This window comes from Saccopteryx leptura, chromosome 4 (genome assembly GCF_036850995.1).
Source record: "Saccopteryx leptura isolate mSacLep1 chromosome 4, mSacLep1_pri_phased_curated, whole genome shotgun sequence".
Classification (NCBI taxonomy): Eukaryota; Metazoa; Chordata; class Mammalia; order Chiroptera; family Emballonuridae; genus Saccopteryx; species Saccopteryx leptura.
The window spans coordinates 157,981,513-157,998,864 of NC_089506.1; the positions used below are offsets into that span (position 1 = coordinate 157,981,513).

The window sequence follows — 17,352 nt, forward strand, 5'->3', positions numbered from 1 at the left end:
TAAAAATAATACTTTATGAAGCTTTTCAGAGGTGCATCAATAGACCTAGATGATTGAATATGAAAAAAACTCAAAAACTTTTATTTTAATTCATTTGACAGAAAAATATTGGACTTTCAATATGCATCTGAAATAAAAAATATATATACTTTGTCATTATCAATCCCTTTTTATTCCCTTTGTCCCCCTCCTTCAAACAGGATTGACCTTTTATATATTTTATTTTTCTTGGGTTCTGAAGGCCACAGGCTGAAATGTCAGAGCAACAATGTGAAATGCATTATTGACCTTTTGTTATCACAAGTTTTAAGAAAGCCTATTCTCAGTAAAGAAGGTTCATAAGGAATTATCAGAGAACATCAAAGAACTTTTTCACAACCCAAAGGTAGCTGAATGAGCGAAAAGCATACCACACGTATTGGTAACATCACGATGAGAAGACAACGATAGATTTCATGACTATAGTTTGAAAACTGAAGATTCTCACAGCTTTGAGAAAATAGGTGTTCTTAATGTGAAATGATTATTATAAGAAAGTCTTGTGAGTGTTATCTGTGTGTGGTTACAAATGTCAGTTAATGCAGTTGGTTAGTTTTATTTATTTATTTGGTGACAGAGATGGGGGGGCAGGTAGAAACAGACAGGAAGGGAGAGAGATGAGAAGCATCAATTCTTTGTTGTGGCATCTTACTTGTTCATTGATTGCTTTCTCATATGTGTCTTGAATGGGGGGCTACAGCTGACCGAGTGACCCCTTGCTCAAGCCAGTGAACTTGGGTTCAAGCCAGTGAGCTGTGCTCAAACCAGATGAGCCCATGCTCAAGCCAATGACCTTGGAGTTTTGAACCTGGGTCCTCGGCGTCCCAGTCCGACGCTCTATCTTCTGCTCCACCATATGATCAGGCTACAGTTGGTTAGTTTTTAAAAAAATGTATGTTAACCAGTGTCAACCACCTAATAAATTCAACCAAAGAAAATGCATTTCTCTATAAAGTTTTAAAGTGGGTGAATTTCAAACTCACTCTAAAATGTGTGTTTCCATCTGGGAGTGTCAATGATTGGGAACAGTTTGGCAGTCAGAGGTTTTGCTAAATTATGTGTGTTAATCTTATTGTAAGATGAGAAAAAAAAAACTAGTAGGCAATAATATAATGCTACTTGTAAGGGAGTAAAGATCACATTAAATGTAACTCCTTGATCACATTATAAATAAATGCTTTTCATTTCTTATTTCTGATGAAATTTGCTGGAATTCACTTAACTATAGTGGGTTATAGACAAAATAACAAAGCAGTTTCTATATGTGGTACAAATACACAACTCTAACATTAGAAAGAAGTGCTTAAGGCAAAATTATTGGCTTAAATATTTCAAAAAGGTGTCAGAGATGTATAATTACTCAACATTTTTAGATCCAGGCGCCTTATGAGAAACCACAGACAATTAGTGAGGCTGTCTTCTTACCTGAAGTACCTGACATCTAAATGCAGAGCAGGCAAATGAGTATTATGGAAACATCAGCACATTCAGAAACTACATAATAGAAAAATTTAATTCTTGTGACAATTCTCAATTTATTGTGATGTCAGTGAGAATTTTTGTGGAGGAAATAAATATTTGAATTTTTAATTCTAGGGTTTACCTAGAATATTAATTAATGTTAATAAAAATTGTGTTTTAAACACTAAATTCTGATCACAGAGAATTTTACTGGAAAATAATAGGTAGAAATATTTTAGAAACTTGCTGTGTTTTATTTAATGTAATTAATTAATTAAGTTATTTACTTTTAGAGAGAGGAGAAAAAGTGAGAAAGGAGGGAGTGGAAGAAGAAGGAAGCATCAACTCATAGTTGCTTCTCATATGTACCTTAACCAGGCACACCCAAGGTTTTGAACTGGTGACCTCAGCATTCCAGATGGAAGCTCTACCCACTGCACAAACACAGATCAGGCAACTGTGTATTCATCTGTGCAATTAAAATATTGGTGTCAACAAACTTTCCTTTGGAAATGTTAACAGAAAAAAAATTAAGTTTTATGATGTTTGGCTTGTAAAAATTTGAATTATTGCAAAGGAAAATACCTTTGCAAGACATTTTTGGAAAAAGGCACAAAATAAATGCCTCTTATCCTGTTGAATTCTAAAAATAATCACAAGAAAACAGACCTTAATAAATGGCATCAGCATGTAACAAATAGATTAAAAAAATAACGTTTTTTGAAATTAAAAAATCATAGGAGCTATTCCAAATACAGTCAGTAAGAGTTTACTATATATATATATATATATATATATATATATATATATATATATATATATATACTTATTATAAATCTAGTGTTATGCTTGAAATTGTATAGGCCTGAGTTACCAGGATTCAGTATTTTCCCAAAAACAAATTCCACATGTGAAAAAGACAAAAATGAATATTCTTTTTAAATTCCATTAACATAATCAGGTTATATCAGTCAACTTTACAAGCCAAACCCCAGAGTACAATTTTAAAAGCCACATTTGAAAGTATCTGCTTATATACAAGCTGACATATGAAAACTGTAAGTTTGTTGTGAGGAAGTTATTTAAAAAGATAGACTATTAACTTTTTAATATGAATTAGGACAAAATTGCATTGAAAAGATTGCATTGATAAAATAATGAATTACTCATACTGTAATTCAGTACAAGCTGGCCTAATTTTATCTCAAATTCTTATCTGTTGTAGCTTAAAACTTAGTAATATTTTTCAAGTCAGGAAATAATCTAGTTTCCATGTATGTATTTATTTTTATAAATAAATTAATTTATAAAGTTATAAAATAAATGCAGGCTTCCGGTAGAAAACTCAAAGGAAAAAAATGAGTGAAAAAAATATATAACCTATAATATATCATATAGAGATAATTATTGTCATAATGTGCAGCATCTTTTTTTCCCTGACCATTTTGGATATTAAAATATATTACCATTATTTATAGATACACAGAATATTTTTTGTCAGCTAGGTTGTTTTACTGCAGATATTATTAATTTCCTCTCAACCTCCTTTCCTTTCTTTCTCCTTTAATATTGTAATACTCTGTCTTGTATGAAACAAACTCACTCTGAATTTTATGTTAAATTAAACGTATATATATATATATATTTTTTTTTTTTTTTTAAATAAATACAATCATCTCACTACTTTCTAGTATGGAAGCTCTGTTCTTGCTGAGTGTTGGGCAGATAAAATGTATTATGCTCACTTTGTTAAAGATGCCGTTGCCCAGGTGATATTAATGTGTGTTGGGGGCAGGCAGGATCATTGTAGCCTGGGGCTTGGTTTTGGGATTAAGCCTTTCCCACCCTTTTTGATGTGGGGTGGTACAATCCAATCATGCCTCAGAGAAGTGACTTTGTATTAGAGACTTCCCTATTTTGTATATTGGATTAGAGGTTGTGAAGCTACACTATAAAATAGGGGTAGAACAGGAACTTGCCCTCTTGGTTCCTGGGAGATTATCATTGGAAGAGAGAGCAGAGGAGAGCAGAAAAAGGCCACGTAGAGGAGGCCAGGAGAAGCAGCCAAGATGGCGGAGTGCTGAGTGAGATGCCAGTTTGTGTAGAGTTTGTATTTGGGATAAGGAAGGAGATGGGGAACAGAGGTGAATAAGTCTGGTGAGCTAGAAACCTTTGATTCTAGGAAACTCGGATAAGTCAGTGGCTTTGTGAGCACTGAATGTGACTGGGTTTTGGAGCCCAGTGTGTGTTTTTTTTACTTGCCCGCCGGGTGCAAGCTAGAATTAAAGACTATGGCCCATCAGTTTTTGGCTCCGCTGTTTCTTTACCGACTGTCCGAATCCAATGCGAACCTGCATGGGCCAGGCTGCTGTGATAGTGGCCCTGGCTGTGGCTTCTGGCTTTACACTGAGCAAGGTGTCTTATCTATTATTACTACAATTCATCAGTCCCATTTTTTATTTCTGATGAACTCAACACCAGGGATGCCTTTACTCACCGAATCAGGGTGCTATCAAAGGCCACATTATGGTATGAATATGTGTTATAATGCTTTTGCATCCTTGGGAAACATTTTATTTCCCCAGACATAGGTTAATAATATTTAACATATGAGCTTGTTATGATCACGTAGAAGAGATAATCAAGTGTGGAAAAATACAGCATAAAACTTGCCACATAGTAGTAGTAGCAGTTGAATTTCAACATATCCCACAACAACTCATCCTTCAATCCTACTCGCACATCCCACCTCTCTCTTCGCACCTTCTGTAACTACATACTGATGGACAAGTGAGGCCATGTCATTTAACCTCAATGAGCATGTTTTCTTATTTAAGAAACAAAAGCATTTCATTGTCTGGCTTTGGGGTTTTCTCCATTGATAAGATTCCACTGCTGTTTTAAATCTTCTCTCCTGGTGAAACTGCATGTTTCCTGATACACTTTTGGACCTGTTCTGCTTTTTCCTTCTTATTCTGTTCTATTTATTTTCTTTCAGGCTTTAATATATTGCAAAGCAAAGAAGTTACTTAAAATTACTTGATTTTAAAGCCAGTAGTATGTTAGCTTTTATCTCATTATAAAGTTAGATAATAACCACCTGAAGAGTCACAATATACAATTATTTCAAGCAACTGACATTTTAGAAATAAAAGCAAAAAATGTATATTCAACAAAATTTATTACACTAGTGAGAGTTCACACTCAACATGTTGGCAAGTAAGAAATATTAATTTGTGTTTATATTTAAACAATGAAGTCTAAAATACAATTTTTAAAATATTACTTATAATAATTAAACATGAAAATTTCCAGAAGAATTTGAATAAAGAGTATGAAATCTTATTGTGCCAATAGTTTTATCCCTCCAACAGTTTTTAACTTAATATTATTTGCATGAAAAGTTTCCATTTATGAGCCCAGAAATTCTTTTATCTAGAATATGAGATGAAGGACACAGCATAGTGCACTCTTGGTTCAGAAGTCTTTTCTATTTCTCCTCATATATTTAACCTTTCTATAACTGAGCTTTGTGCTTGGTTCTACAGGAAGATTCTGCTTAGGGAATCACATGGCTTCTGGTTCTAAAAGTCTACAAAAATTTGGGATATTATAACAAAATTAGCTTTCTATAATTCATCATCCAAATTCTAAACCCTATCCCCAATACTAATTCTTTTATAATATCTAAATAATATGTATAAACTTTCAGAGATTCTGTCTTACATATTTGTCAATATGTTGGTTCATTTTTCGGCAGAGTACATATGTAGAGGATATATAATGTAAAACATAAAGATGTCATACACAGGCATATTAAACCAGAATATCTCTGGTATTTTTCTTTCAAGTGTTTAAATAATCTTTTCATTGAAGTCCCAGTCTGTAGTATGCTACATAACATGCATTGATTTTTTAAAGTGCATAAAACTTAATTTTCTTTTAAAATTGTTTTGGTAAATAAAGTTCATGACATTTTTAAGACTATGAGATAATTTGTCTTGCCACAAAATTAAGGTTGGGGATCATTTATTAAAAAAAAAAAAAAAAAAAAAAACTAACAAAAAAAACCTTCCAGTACAGTACTTATTGAGAATAATTTTGTCTACCATTAATTAATTAATCCTAATATTATTCCAGGGAAGCAAAAAGTTACAATCTTAAATCTGCTTCTTGTATGGGGAAACAAAGAGATAGAACGATATATTTTATGTGATTTAGCAAATGAGGTAAACCCAGGAGTAAAAGCAGAAGCAATTTATTAAAAGGTAGCAATTATAAAAATAAGTTACTGAGTATTCATAATGGCCAGAGACAGTGTTAAGAGTTTTAGGTTTCCTGTTTGTTTCTTTGTATGTTTTCATTTAATCCTCACCACAAACCTATGAACAGATGTTATTTCACAGAGGAGGAAACCAAGGCTAGGAAAGGTTAACCAGTTTAAGGTTGTGGAGATTGTAAATGATGGAACCAAATTTAAGCCCATATCTATCTGATTATGACATTTATTTATTTATTTATTTATTTATTTATTTATTTATTTATTTATTTTTGTATTTCTCTGAAGTGAGAAGTGGGGAGGCAGAAAGACAGATTTCCACATGTGCCTGACCGGGATCCACCCAGCATGCCCATTAGGGGGTGATGCTTTGCCCATCTGGGGCATTGTTCTGTTGAAACTGAAATCTTTCTAGCACCCGAGGCGGAGACCATGGAGCCATCCTCAGCACCTGGGGCCAACTTTCACTCCAATGGAATCTTGGCTGCGGGAGAGGAAGACAGACAGTGAAAGGAGAGGGTGAAACTTGGAAAAGCAGATGGGCGCTCCTCCTGTGTGCCCTGGCCGGGAATTGAACCCTGGACTTCCACATACCAGGCCAACACTTTACCACTGAGCCCCCCTGCCAGAGCCTGATTTTATTTTTAACTAAAAAGGAACTGATTTATTTAACTTCTTAAGAGCATTCAGCTTGAAATGGCAAATCTTTGGGACTATTTTCAATATTGAGTTCACATTGGGCAAAATAAAAGATTTGCCTAGTTTTTTGGTGATTAATAGTCTGGTGTTGATGATGTGTTCTATACAGAAAGTTTCTGGCATTTTTGTTTTATTCAAAGGTAAATAAGAGCTGACCTATATACAGAACTCACTTTTCCCAAGTACACTCTCAATAGTCTTTGAAATCAGAAGAGGATTTTGTAGTTTCAATATATAACTTACTTAACCACATTGCAAATGCCAAAGGCAGTGACACTATATCAAAGGGTAGGGATTTCCATACAAATTTGAATAAGATTTCTTAGAGAAGCATTTTGAAGTGTCAAGAAAATGAAATCAGAAACTTATAACCTCAACAGGTCAATGTGTCAATAATATTTTTCTATGAACCCTTTGTATGCAGAGGTCTGTATTAAGTAGTTTCTAAAAAGAAAATAGAAAATCTGTTCTACAGAGGCCTAGATAGCCTACATACAGAAAATGTTTTATCTATCTCTTAACTCTAATACATCAGAGGCATAAAGGAATAATGACAAGGGGAAAGGAGTGGGAACACTACTCTAGGTTCAATAATCTCTATATTTTATTAGATAAATATATATGTGATTTGATGTCCAGTATAGGAAACAGTCTTTGACCTTAACTCTGATATTCATCCTTTATCTTTTTATCTGGTCAGGTCCATAGTCCATATGTATAGATGTAGTGTTAACTCATTACTGTGATATTAATCATCCTACACAAAACTCAGTTTCAAAGTACTGTTATATGAACCTCATAAAAACCTGTGATATATGCTATAGAATATATTATCATCCCTATTTCACTGAAGGAGCAATTAATAGCTCAAGAAGTAAAATAGATTGCTCAATTTTACTCAACCAATTCATTGTACATTGGTATGTCGGTAAATGATTAATAGCAGACACTGACTAGGGAGACAATTACTGACTTGCAGCATTTGCCACTTTCTGTGGTGTAAATGTTCCCATTATGGCTAATTTCAAGGTTCTAATGTGACATCAGTGAACTCTGAGATGGGAGAAGCTGGCACAATTAGGTCTTGTAAGCCACTACTAGCCAGCTTCAGTACACCAATGACTTCAGAAAAGATAAAAGAAATATTGGTTTGTACAAGGAAATTCAGTTAAAGGAACTTGACTCCAAAAAAATTCCAGGAAATTGTTTATTTTTACCCCATTTGTAAAGAGTGAAGAGGGGGAAATAACTTGCATCTCTGTGAAGATAGCTCTACTACATACTAATAGAAAAGTTTAACATTATTTTATAATAAAAACAGGTACATCTATTTTATCTCATGACATTCTAGCACAGTGCTGGATACACAATCTGTACTTAATGATTGTTTATTTAATTTCTTCTTGCTGGCATTTTAGAATGTAATATTAATAAAATGGAGCACAGTCATGGCTTGGAAACCTCTAAGTAACAATACTCAATGGTAAGAAATCCCTGAAAAAGCTGTAGTCCTAGATTTGCTTTGCCTTTAGCTAACTCTGTGATATTGAGAACACCCAATAAACTTATTCAGCTTCAAATTACCAACAAATAAAATGAGTTTCTTAATATGGTTTCCACCACATCTAAAACTCTCATTTATTAAAAGTCACAAGTAATCTGAGTTCAGATTGAGGAATGTCAAGTTCATCCAGTTGTAGCAGTAATCTTTATGTTTTACTTCTAGTTATTAATTTCTAATACTTTTATAATGTATGATCTCAGTTAACATGCAGCATTTCCCTTCATTGACATTATAGAGCTATTTGATAAAGTCATCCTTGCTGAGAAATCTAATATTATTTCTAGTTTTCTGTAATACTTATAACTACAGGTCATAAAATGTACTTATAAATTCATAATAAATTAATTTTTGATTATCTAAAATAATTAAACTATCCACTGTAATTTTAAAAATAAAGCTGATGAAAGAGAATGATATCATATAGGAAAGATAAGTACCATATAATATCACTTATATGCCTGATCTAATGAATAAAATAAACTAACAAAATAGAAACAGACTCACAGTTACAGAGAATAGACTGACAGCTATCAGAGGGGAAGGGGGTTGGAGGTTGGATGGAAAAGGTGAAGGGATTAAGCAAAGAAAAAAAAGCTCACAGACAACAATGTGATGATTATGGGAGAGAAAGGGGTATAAAGAATGTAGAAGAAGGTAAAGGGGGAATTAATAATAAGGGAAGGAGACTTGAATTGAGGTGGTGAACAAACACTACAATATACAGATGATGTATTATAGGATTGTGGAATTGAGATCTATATAATTTGATTAACCAATATCACCCCAATAAATTCAGTAAAAATAAGAAAAAGAAAACGTTGCTGAAAAAATAAAATAAACAGATGAATCTTTTAGACTTTATTTGCTATGTCAGAAAACCAAATGAAATTTAAGTGGATCACATAAAAACATGATCATATGCAGTTAGATTTTGATGAAGAAGAATTTAAAAATAATTATAAAATAATTATAGTATAAAAATGGATTTTAACTGTATTTTGGGACATTTCAAAGATAATGCTTAAAAACTTGAACTGGTACATGGAGGTTGTGGAAAAAAATAATGTGGTTGTAATGCCACAGTTCTTAATTAACCCAAAAGAATTCTGAAAGACATTCAAACCGATAATCTACACTGTCAGTATGAGGAAGTGGTGACGTTCAAATGGTGAATTACTGGCAACACAGAAAGGGGGTCTTTTGAACCATAATGAAGGAGTTAAATGAGGTTAAAGCTGAAGTTCTTTTTGTATGATTTTTCTTATGAAATCAGATTGCTTTCTGAAAATCAACAATTATGAAAACCTTAAAATTTTCTAATTAAGATTAAAAAGTAGTAAAACTATTGATCATAAGACAAAGATTCTTATAAAAAAATAAAATTAAATTAAAATAAAATGGGGGTTGGTAATCCCAAAGCCTAGCAAAAATTGGTTGGATATTGGAAGCTAAAAATGATAGTGGTACTTTTTCCATTCAAAATTTTCCTTTACATAAACATATATTCCTAGCAGGCATTTAGAGATTACACTTCCACATTCCCCAGCCAACATAACAGTTTCCCAATAAAAGCCCACTTTACTATGGTAACAAAATATAAAGAATTCTTCTAATGGTCTGATGGTCATATTTAAGCTTGATTTGAACCATTTTCAAATGTATATGCTTAGTTTACATCAATAAGTCAGGTTACATTAACCTTACAGATAGAAGTTGTGCTAAAATCTATTTCAGAAAGAATAAGGACCAACAAAGTGAAATTTATAATCCATTTTTGTAAAAATGCTTGCTAGCAAAGTATACAATTGTCAGCCGACAGTCAGAGTTCTTCTCAAATCCTAGTGAAGTAACAGAATCAAGATAGCCATAAGCAAGTTCAGGGTAGTTCCTTAAAGCTTTCCCAGCAAGCATCAAAATTACAGCAGATATGGAGGCTAGTCAAACTTAGGTCATTATTTTCTATTTTAATTCCTGTCATAAAGGATGTAATGCTGAAGAGACTGAGCATTAGACAATCGCCTTGTCTTTGGCATAAACTTATCACTTAGTATAGGACATTCTATGTTGAGAAAGGGGTTACCAGATAAAATGAACAAACAAAAACAAATATATAAAAAAACACCCAGAATACTTGCTGAGGCGATCCCAGGGATGCAGGCTTTGGTCTCTGAATTAACTCCAAAGCTACTTGTCACTAGAAATACTACTGTTGTAATTCTGCTCCACAAGATTAATTAGAAGATAATTTTAATTTTTTATACTTTGAAGAGTTATAAGGTGATATAAACTATTTTTTACCAAATGAAATGTTAGTAAATTCTTGTTTGTTTTTCCCTCCAGATGTCAATCTTTATTTGATACAAGTTCTATCTAATGGAATCAATGCAATGTTCCTCTCTTTTATCTTTGTTACTTTTAATTAATGTTGGTCACTTCAACACATTTTTAAGCAGAATGAAAAAATAAATCACATTTATAAAGTAGCTGCTAAATGGAAAAACATCAGTAGAGATTTTTAAAAAATGAATGGTCTTGTACTTCTGAATAAATAAAACAATCAGAAATAGAGTCGTTAAGACAATTACCTTATGTAATATAATATACTAATCTTTTCAATGGAAGGGTATGAAAGTGAAAACAGTACTACAAAATCAAGCTGTTGTTTAACAAACTGCACTTTGCCTGAGACTAGCCCCTTATGATATTTATCATAATATTCAGTCAAAATTCAATGTTGAAAGAATTAAATTGGGTCCCTTTATTTTTTCTTTGCAAATAATAACTCAAGGGCCCTGGCCAGTTGGCTCAGCTGTAGAGTGTCGGCCTGGTGTGTGGAGGTCCCAGGTTTGATTCCTGGCCAGGGTAAATAGGAAAAGAGCCCATCTGCTTCTCCACCTTTCCTCCTCTTCTTTATCTCTCTCTTCCCCTCCCACAGCCAAGGCTCCATTGGAGCAAAGATGGCCCGGGTGCTGATGATGGCTCCATGGCCTCTGCTCAGGCACTAAAATAGCTCCATCTGCAATGGGAGCAACGCCCTAGATGGGCAGAGCATCGCCCCCTGGTGGGCATGCCAGGTGGATCCTGGTCGGGCTCATATGGGAGTCTGTCTGACTGCCTCCCTGCTTCTAACTTCAGGAAAATACCAACAAAACAACAACAAAAACAAAAAACCCTCAAAAATGAATCATAGACATAAATGAAAGAGCTAAAACTCTTAGAAGAAATAAAGAAATAATATAACATGACCCTAAGCAAAGTGTTCTTAATATGACAGCAAATGCACAAACAATAATAGAAAAAATAAATGGGGCTTCATCAAAATTAAAAATGTTGTGTTTCAAAGGATATCATTAAAAAATGGAGAAAACCTCCCATAAGATACATGGAAATATTTGCAAATCACATATCTGATAAAGGACTAGCATCTATCACACATAATAATACATACACAAATAATACTTTGTTTGTAAAAGGAGCAAAGGAATAGTCATTTTTCCAAAGAAGATATAAATTGTCAATGTGCACATGAAAACATGGTGAACATCATTAGCCATCAAGGAAATGTGAGTCAAAACAACAACGAGATATTTTTTTCACACCAACTAAAACGGTTATAATAAAATAGACAATTAATGTGTTGGTGAGGAGATGATGCAGTTGAGGTCCTCATACATTGCTAATGCTTGTATATGAGGGTAAAGTGATGTACTCTCTTTGCTACAAGGTCTGGAAGTTTCTTAAAGGTTAAACCTTGAAATACCATGTGATGCAGCACTTGTACTCCTAGGTACAAGATTCTTTCCTCAATCAAACTTTAGACTCCATTGCACCCTCTTGTCAACTAAGCCATTTTGTCTTGTGTGTCCATCCAGTTTTAGAAAGACTCCTGCCAAGTTAGTTTTGGAAGACTCCCTCAACTTTTGATATCAGATCACCCTTGCCATCTGATCAAACCCTCGTTCCCCACATTTTTCCAGTTTACTGTGAAATATAAATTTATATACAAATAAATTTAGTATATTATGCTTATGCAATTGTATTAGGAAAGGTCAGTCACATTACTTATAGACATAGCTACATAATATTCAACTAGTGAATTCAAGTTCAATTTAGTTCTTGTTTAAAGAATTTGATTAAATATTGCTTCAGGGGTCCCCAAACTTTTTACACAGGGGGGCAGTTCACTGTCCCTCAGACCGTTAGAGGGCCACCGCATACAGTGCTCCTCTCACTGGCCACCATTGAAAGAGGTGCCCCTTCCGGAAGTGCGGTGGGGGGCCCAGATAAATGGTTTTAGGGGGCCGCTTGCAGCCCGTGGGCCTTAGTTTGGGAATGCCTGTTACCAGGGCTTAAAAAACATCTAATCAAATGAAACAAAATAAACAAAAAAATTTAGAGTTTCTTCTTTTAAACTTGATAAATTTTGAAAGGCAGAGAGAAATAATCATTAGGTTTCCATCTAGAATGTGAATTATACAGTTCAATTGAATACAGCAATCATGAAACACATAGATTTAGAAATGGTGGTCTACAACAACCATTTATTTCATACTATTTATTTTCTTTTAGCTATACTGATGTAATAGAAATTCCAGGAATGAGAGGAACAAAACTTTTTTTCCAGACACTTTGAATAAGAATATAAGTTGATGGAGATAATTAGCTCAGACTTCATAACAATAAACTTATCAAGAGGGTGAAACATAACTTTCTTTAAAATGAAAATGTAATTGAAATGGTTTTTTGTTGTTATTGTTGTTGTTCAAGAGAAATATTTCCATAATAAAGCACCTCCAATCACTTGTTTAATAACTGATTCTACTTTGAAAACAATTTGAAGACAGGCAATCTGTTAGAGCTAGCTCACATAGTTTGTGTACAGTATTCGGGACCATCTGTTTTACTTGGTGTTAAGACATTCACATAATATTGTTTTGTATGCTGACTCAAATTTCATTTGGAAACTTCCTGAATACACAAAACACCCATAGAGGTAAAAGCCAGAGATAAAACTGGGGAATATACAGGTTTAAAAAAAGAGTATACACTGCTGAAAAATAAATTACATTTAAATTTTGGAATAAGAGTAATTAGGTTTAAAATATTAAGAAATCTCATACTGATTCTTCTATGTATTTCTTAACTAATAAAGACACCTCTAAAATGTCTCAGTTGCTATCTCTATAGTCATTCTTTCAGGTAAAGAGGATAAATAAAATGTAACACCCAAAAGGTTACAAATCATTAAAAGTCACAGGGAATCTGTAAGAGCTGACTGAAGTGTCCTTTACTTTGTATTGGCATGAAAACAAGCTCTTTTGTCTTTGGCCTGGCAATTATGTATGAAAGCAAACTTAGGAACTCATGGACTCAGGGACATTAACTTAGAGAATCTAAGAGACAAAAAGGCCAACCTGTAGACTTCCATACGAAAATAAGAAAATATTCCTATTATAAGTTTCTTCAAATGGCTGCCTACATCAGAGACTTTGGTAAGTTAAATCTTTAATCACCTTATTAGACCAGTGATTATTCACAGAAGAAGTGAATTTCTGGAGTGGAATTAGAAGAAGTATAATAAATATTCTAATTGTTTTGATTGGGTTTAAGTCATCCAATTTAATTTATTGTGAAATTCCAAAGGAAGTGTAAGGTTGGTGGATAATGGGGGATGGTCATGTGGGGAAACCAGACCCGCGAACTTTGGCTAGGACCGCCCACAACCAAGCGCACCTAAAGAAACTTCTGAGGAACCTTTTGGAAAACAGTGACTGTCTACCAGCCAGTGAGATTTCACCACGTCATGTTAGCTTGACCACCCTAGGGACCCTTTAAATATCTCCCATGCAGGTCACCCCTTGCGACTTCCTTGGTGTCCATCTTTCCTCGGGGCCAGGGAACCTCATCAGGAGGGATATGCGCTATACTCAATAAAGCCTTTTATTATCCACACTTTGTGGCTCTGGCCCCTTCCTTCCTTCTCGGCAGGGAAAAATACCTTACCGGAAGTGTGTGAAATTTCATAATTTTCTAAAGGAGCAAGTTTAAAAAATTTGGGCAATGCTCTATAAATTCTACTTAAGAAAATTTCACAATATTACATTAAACTTTCTATGTAGTTGGTGTTGAAGAAATGTACCTTATAAGCAGGGAAGTAAGTGCACTAGTGGTTATTTCATACTTTGCTTATTCTGTCTGCAGCAAATTATTAAGTGTTCAAGATTCAGTGCTATTTAATCAACTCTGGCCATTAGGTGGCCTTTTAGGCCTGGCAACTGATTATTATAAGAAAAATAAATTAAACTGTATTCAAATGGAATATTAATACAAAAAATAAATGTGCATTTTATTTCCATGAAATTAATGTCTGTCTTAGGTAGTTAGCACTGCAATGTAGTTTCAATTTCTTTAGTAAACATGTAATGCATATGTAAATATGCCTCTAGTTTGCTATGCAAACTAGATATTTTAAATAACTTTTTAAAAGAAAAGATTATTTAATTTATAGATTGAGAAAGCTTTCCCTGAAATTGAATTGCCACTAGGCTCAATTTAAGTTGAGTATCTTAAAGTCCAAAATATAATTGTAAGTTGTATAATTTGTATAAAGTTAATTTGGCAGAATAAACAAATCTTTTCCTTCTCTCTTAACATTTCAGCAGCACTTTCTGCATTTTCAGAACTCAAGTCCTTTGAAGAGTCTCTGTCCAGAAAGGACACAGGCAATCTGATATATACACTAGTTCAAAACCCTCTTTTCAAAATATGACAGAAGTCTGGTTGGTTCGGGATGACCTAAGACTATTTTTTTTTATATATGTGGTTCTATAGACTAAAGAAATTGGAACTACACTGCAGTGCTAAGTGAGGATCTTCATTTGTCTTGTCACACAGTCTGGTCAGTGGCTCTGTTCCCTTACCATATTTAAGAGCTGACTACATATTCCAATGTGAGAAAACACTGCTCCTTTTCAAACAGAACTTGTACATAAGTTTCAATTTCCAGTTGATTCATCAAAACAAAGCTTGTTCAGAAAGGGGGAAAATTACAAATTACTTACATCTGTTCAACCTAAAACATTATTCATACTCAGCCAGTGATGACTGCTAAACCATCTGGGGAATATGATAGGTGTTCGGGGAAAAAATTCTGTCACAGTGCAATGAAGTAATGACACGTGTGAAAGCCTCAGTGTTATCTCACAGTGCTGTGATGGCTTTTGGGTCTTTTGGGATAGACAAGTTCTGGATTTATATGCACACAAATGGGAAGCACTTACCTACTAAACAATGTTACATAGAAAGCATGATCATAGTTGTTAAATTAATGAGTAATTGGAATCAAGAGATTCTGAAATAAATGAAATTATTACATGTTATTGGAAATAGAACATTTCATTCTAATTAATAAAATAAATATATAAGTATAATATCAAGTATATCTATATAATGTACATAGTTATATGTCACATATTATGTTTATATATGCAAGTATACCTATGTAAATATAATATGTAGAAAAACACACGGAAATAAACATGTAATGCATATGTAAATATGCCTCTAGTTTGCTATGCAAATATATATATATATACACACATACACATAAACAAACATGTAATAATTATCTAAATATCAATACATAGTTGACAATATTGCCTTATAAATAGTTTGATATAGCAAGCCTTTTTTTTTACTCTAATGTAAGCTAATTCAAAGTTTAATTTCCTTTTAACAATGAAGATGTTTGATAAAACTCTGCCTAAGATGAGACATTTTTGTTATGAGACTTATTTCAGCCAGTTTTTTCAAGAATGTGCCAAATATGAATCTGATACTTGACCCTGTTTCCTACTTTTCAGAAACTTTTAATAGTAACTTAAAAAAATAAATTTGCTCTAAAATTGATTTATTGCCAGCTATTTGGACACACCTGAGGGAATATACATTTTAACTTCCTATTAGGAAAATGCTTACATAATCACTAATCTATTCACTGACCTTCTCTTGACATTTGTGTTACAAGTTAGAAATTCCCGAATTATATTATAAATTTTGTTGTGAGTGCCATAGATAAAAATGTCGAATAGAATAAGTTCAGTGTCAAGGAATAAATATGAAATAAGTCTCTTAAATCTGGATTGTGAAACTATCTGTTTTTAAAACTTTTTTACAGAAACATCTTTGGGAATTTATAGCAATTTTGTTTAAATGAGGAAAGAGAAGAACAAAAATGCATATTTTAATTTGTATGACATTCAAATACTCCATGTCCCTGTCAACTATAGATCAAGAGAAATATTGAACCAGTTTGCCTCCAGAAAATGCCCAGCTATCAAAAATGAGAAGAGGTATGGGATTAGTTTCATTAACGTGCATGTTTAGTGTAGGTCATCCTGTTGGAAAGAAATCACATTTACATGTGACTGGAGCTGTGTATTTATATTCACTCCACCACGGAGACAGTTGGAATGCTGTCCTCTGGAGACCTGTGTATCTCAGTGACAGCTGCACTGCCACAATGTGCTGACGGGGCTCATCTTAATAGGTCATATTCTAGATTTCACATTGTGAATGGTGGCTGGGATGCCAGAGAGTTTTTCACAGCGGGTGGGCCCTGTGTTTAATCAGGCCCTCCTTGGCTTCAGAGACAGAGACAAAATGCAAGTGGACTACGGGCCATTCTGTGAAGTCCAGTATGTACCTTTGTCACTCCTTACATAGCAGTGACATTCATGGCAGCAATTTCTGTGGTTCTATTAGAACACTGCGAAGTGCCTTTTAAGATCCCTGATTTTCTGTCTCATTGCAGCACTTTTCCCAGACGCCACATTCAGCATCAGCGCCGTGTACACTGTTGGTAGACACTGGTTAAATGATTCAAGTTTTAAACCGAAATCTATATGGACATCATGTATCTATATGCATATACAGATATATAAACTGAAGAAAAATAATACACCATAATTTACAATTCTGGAACATGCTCACCAATTAGAGCAAATGTGTGATTGTCACAACAAAACATAAGTCCACTTCCATTCACTGGAAAGTAGATTACCTAGGTGAGTCTTTGCTTCTTTACAATTTTGTAAGAATTACAAAATTTACAAATCTGTAAATTTGCTAGGTGAGTTTTTACTTCTCAAGTTCATTGCCAACTGTGGCCTTCACAAACCAACTGTTGTGCAAAACCCTAATGAGCTTATGTGCAGTGAATTAAAACCTGCTGGCATAAGGAGTATTTCCCTCAGCCTTCAGAGTGCCTCCCTCATGCCAGGCATTCACCCAGAACCCCTGAGAGAGCAAC

At 33.8% G+C, this 17,352-nt stretch overlaps 1 protein-coding gene across 1 annotated transcript in view; it reads right to left on the reverse strand.

The window, feature by feature from the left end:
- ST8SIA4 (ST8 alpha-N-acetyl-neuraminide alpha-2,8-sialyltransferase 4) overlaps positions 1-17,352 on the reverse strand; it is a 96,062-nt gene that overhangs the window by 5,404 nt on the left and 73,306 nt on the right. The window lies entirely within an intron of this gene.